The following is a 5749-nucleotide window of genomic DNA, read 5'->3' on the forward strand; positions in this document are numbered from 1 at the left end:
ACACTACTGCTGCTAGCTGCGGTTCTTGCAGTAATTGAAGCAGAAGCTGTTGTAGTAGCAGTAGTGGCAGTAAAAAACTTGAAAAAGTTTTTAGTAGTAGTGGTAGCTTTAGAAGTAGTAGTAGTACTGGTTTTAGTAATAGTTGCCGTAGAATGTTCTAGCCGGCCGTCCACATAATGTGTTGTCATGGCGACAAGCGGACGTGGCCTTTTCACTTCCGGTCGGTTTACTTCCGGTCGGAGGATCACGTGACCAGCTGGTTGAGCGTTGCACGAGCTCCAGGATGTGACGTCAGAAGCTTGACGGTGATGATGGTGATGATGATGGTTGTGATGAAGACGGTTAAGAATTAGAAAATTAGCGATATGTATGTATGTACGAGTAGCATAGCGTGGAATCACGAAACAAAGTTGACATCTGGTGAAATAGTCAAAAGTCAAAATTTTTCTATTCGTCACCATAATTTTCTTCCATCATCACCGTCGTCATCATCATCATCATCACCATCATCACCATCATCATCATCACCATCATCATCTAACCATTACTTTTTCTGCTCCATTCAACTGATCTACTCCGGCTCCTATAGTCGTCGTCATCATCACCATCATCACTATCGTCGTCGTCATCATCATCACCATCATTATTATTATTATTATTATCATTATCATAATATTTATTATTATTATTTTCACGAGCTATATTATTGTGAAAGGTGGATGGTCTGCCGGCTGCGAAGTCGTCGTCGGTTAATTGGACCGACGTGAGATCCGCTGACAGCACTAATGTATTACCGAGGCCACCGGTTCCGATACCGATTCTTGTTCCGATACCGATACGGCCGGCTGTATTCACGTCATCTTCATCATCTCTAAAACTACTGTTGTTTTGGCTGTAATCATTGTGACGTTGTTGTTGTTGTTGTTGTTGTTTGGGGGCTGTCCTGTGCTGGTCAAAATTATTTGACCGACCTTTTTTAGAAAACGCTCGTCGCATGTTGGTTATCCGCTCTTGGGCTGCCGTTGTGGTGATGATGTTGACGATGATGGTGATGATGATGATGATGGTGGTGAGGATGATGATGTTGACGACGATGGTGATGATGATGATGGTGGTGATGATGATGATTTTGACGACGATGGCGATGATGATGATGATGGTGGTGATGATGATGACGACGGTGATGATGAGGATGATAATGATTGCGATGATTGTAAAAAAAGAGAGATAGATAGAGAGAAAAAGAGAGAGAGAGAGAGAGAGAGAAAAGAAAAGAGAGAGATAAAAACATACACATACCGGCCAGGATAGAGACGCCATCTTTCTTTTTATTCATCCTCATCTTTTTCTTCTTCTCTCCATCATGCTGATGCGACAGTCTTTTTATAGACGCTATATCCATCAGGCATGACCTCTGCAAAAGATCACCCTGTGTGAAGGAAATTATGAGGAAAATTATGGATAAATTATGGGTAAAACTTGAATAAATTATGTATAAATTATGGATAAAACTTGAATAAATTATGGATGAGATTATGGGAAAAACTTTGAATGAAACAATTAATAAATAAATAATTAATTGAAAGAGATTAAACTTGAATGGAGAAATTGCTGAGAAGAATATGAAATAAAAATATGAAGATGTGTTTGTTTGTTGCTCAACACCTCTGACAGTAAAAATAAGAATAATAATCATAAGTAAGGATTTGTCATAATAAGACATAAAAATACTGGGAAAAAATGAATAAATATATGATAAATATAATAGAAACAATTCAACTGGCTCAAACTTTTTTCAAATTGAACGTGACTCTGAAATTTTTCTGGAACTTCCTGGCGAATTCCGGATACGCGTCCAGGATGGTTTGTAAATCGGAAACGGATATAGTATGCAGGTCGCAATGAGAAATGGCCCTGACGGAATAACTAGACTTTGTTATCGTGTTGTATTTATAGTCTTTGTTGATGTTGTTGTTGATGTTGTTGTTGATGATGTTGCTGTTGTTGTTGTTGATGTTGTTGTTGATGTTATTGTTGTCGTTGTTAATGCTAAGTGCGCTGCCGTTTACATCGCTAGTGACGTCACCATCATCGTCATCGTCGTCATCGTCGTCGTCGTTGTTGATGTTGTTGTTGATGTTTATATACTTCGCGTGTTGTTGTTGTTGCTGGTGTTGCGTGGGCGGATGATGATGATGATGATGATGAGGATGATGATGATAGAAACCGGACGATGCGAATATGATGTCTTCTCCTATTATATCGCCCTTGCCTGGATCGCAATTACAATAATAATAATATTAATAATAATAAATAATAATAATAAATAATAATAAATAATAATTAATAATAATAACGATGATGATGGTGACGATGATCGTGATAACGATTAAAATGACAGTTATTTGTGATGGATGTATAATGGTGAAATTCGATCAGTTTCTGTGTGTATTTGCGGGCATTAACAATCAATATTTTAAAATTTTTTTTTAGTTTAATTCATTCATTCATTCAATCATTCATTCGTTCGTTCGTTCGTTCGTTCGTTCGTTCAATCATTCATTCATTCGTTCATTCATTCCATCAATCAATCATTTATACCACATGGTACAAATCTCACACATTTATCAGTAATCGTTTTACAATAGGTACAACTATCACGGAATTACAATTATATAGAAACGAATGAACAAACGAACGAACGAAAGAAAAAACGAACGAACGAACGAACGAACAAGCATTCAAATATACATACCTTCGTATGTACATACGTATTTTTTCATTAGAAAATGATAATTAATAACAGTATTTTGTTCAAACATACATACAAACATACATACATACAAACATACAAACATACATACATACATACATACAAACATACATACATACATACTTACACATATACATACATACCTCATCAATATAGTTTTAACATACATACAAATATATATACATATATAAATACACACATACAAAGACGCTATTGATTTCAAGGCATACAAAGAAAAACTCTCGATAACCACAAAAATTTCATGTATCTACGTACGTACGTATGTATGTATGTATGTATGTATGTATGTATGTATGTATGTATGTATGTATGTATGTATGTATATATATATATATATGTATGTATGTATGTATGTTTGTTTGTATGCTGGTACGAATGTATACACATATACACACATAAGTATATGCACATATATTCGAGCACACACAACCATATATGTACAAACGTATACAAACACACACACATACAAACATGCCTACACACACACATACAAACTGACGTACACACGCACACACAACCAGCCTCTTAAAATATTTAAGACTAGCCACAGCCGGGCATCTTGGTAGCATGTGAATTATGGCCAAAGATTCAATTAATTATGGAATGCCAAAGAACAGTAATTTAATTATCGACTGATTATGGACGGGCGAAATTTTATAAATAATTAACAAGGCCACGAAAATTAGTATATCTATGTGTGATTTTGTATGTGTGTGTGTATATCTGTATTTCTATTATGTATGTATGTTTGATTGCATTCTTGTATGTATGTTTGTTTGTATGCATGTATACATGTTTGTTTGTTTGTATGTTTGCCTGCACGAATGTTTGAATACATATAAATAAACAATGTATACGTATAAATAATGCCTTTCAGAAATACATTTTTATTGAATAATTTATGAGACCTTACCGGCTTGCCTACCTACCTACCTACCTACCTACCTACCTACCTACCTACCTACCTACCTACCTACCTACCTACTTACCTACCCTTGCCACATAAACGCACACACGCACACACTAACTTGTTAAAAAACCAACCAACCTAAAATAGCCATAATGACGTCATCGGTCACCACTTCAATCGTGCCCCTAGCGATGAAATAAATGGCGTCCAGAATGTCACCAGGGTGGATTAAAGTGTCCCCTGGGGGACAGTGGGTCGATTTGAATTTCACAGACAGGGCCCTCAGACAACCTGAGAAGAAAAGGGATTTGCTGGAGTTGAACAGTTTTGAAGATTTAAATTTTGGCGTGTGTGTGTGTGTGTGTGTGTGTGTGTTTGTTTGAATGTAGAAAGTGAAAGTGAATGCGTGAGTGAATGAATGAATGTCTGTGTCAATAGGTGAGTGAATGAATGAATGAACGAACATTCGTTCGTTCATTCATTCATTCATTAACGAACGAATGAATGAATGAATGAATGAATGAATGAATGAACGAATGAACGAACGAATGAATGAATGAATGAACGAACGAATAAAAGAACGAACGAACGAACGAACGAATGAATGAATAAATGACAGTTTGATAGTTAGCTGAAGAAAAGTACAAACAGTTATAAAAATAAATAAAGAGTTAATTACATCTCGTGTGTATGTGCATTTTGTTTGTGTATTAGCCATATTATTTATATATATCTTGTAAACAAGCAAGAACAAACTCGAAAGCAACAACAACATTAACAACGAGGTAACTAATAATACAAACAACAAAAACCCAACGACAAACGCTAAAGAACAACGCAAATCCAGCCACAAAAACTGCGCACATTAAAAACACACATACATACAAACACACACACAAACACACACATACAAACACACACACACGTTCATACAAACAAATTCACACGCATACATACAAACAAACAAACACACACACATACATAAAAACAAACACAAACACACACACACACACACATACAAACACTCCCTAATTTTATCATTCCATTGCAACCTTCCACATGACGTCATAAAAAATAATACAGCGCTATAATAGCCATCGTAAACGTAAACAAAAACAACACGTGACCAAAAACAAAAATTAAACATAAACAAACAAAGATAACAAATAATTACAAAAACAACAAAGATATAGAGACAAATGTTTCTGGAAGAACGAAACCTCAAATGGAATATTAAAGCGACGCCTATCTTGGAATTTTTTCAAGTTGAAAAAATTTTTTTCGTGTTTTTTTTTGTAGTTTTTCGTTTGTTTTTTCATTATTTTGTTCATTCTTCCTCATTCTTTCTGAAAGTTTCCACTGGTCTTCTTGATTTTTCAACTTAAAAATGTTATTTTTTAAAATTTTCTCATTTTTGACTACATCTCATACACATCCTATTGTTTTTTTAACATTTTTTAACAAATTTTTGTCCATTTTTTTGCTAATTTACATTCATTTTGCTTCTTTTTTTCATTCTCTAACTTTTTTCACAGTCATTTTGAAAGCCCTTTGGGATGTACGCGAAACGTGAAAAAGTTCCACAAGCTACCTCCATAAAGGAGCCTCTTTCAAACGTTCATTCATAGAATTTTTTTTAATTAATTCTCTTTCTTTGGTTTTTACTTTTGTCTGCAGTAAATATTTTTTAAAATTATCTTTTGATATTAATACTCTTATAAAAGAGAAACAGAATAGAGACGTATGTAAAAAAAATTACATGACACACACCAAACACACGCATATAAACAAACACAAACACACCCATAAACAAACACACACGTACACACACATATACACACGCATAAACAAAAACACACACAAACACACACCACAAACACACACACACACATGTACAAACCTTGACTTGCACCTTTGAATGCTGTACAATTATTAAGAAGATTCCGATTAAGATGAAGGCATATGTCAGCCTGTAAACATTCCGGGAACCCTTTTAGCACCTTTGGGATGAATTTAATTTATGTGTGTGCGTGTGTGTGTGTTGC

The sequence above is a fragment of the Helobdella robusta genome, assembly GCF_000326865.2.
Source record: "Helobdella robusta unplaced genomic scaffold HELROscaffold_95, whole genome shotgun sequence".
NCBI classification, from domain to species: Eukaryota; Metazoa; Annelida; class Clitellata; order Rhynchobdellida; family Glossiphoniidae; genus Helobdella; species Helobdella robusta.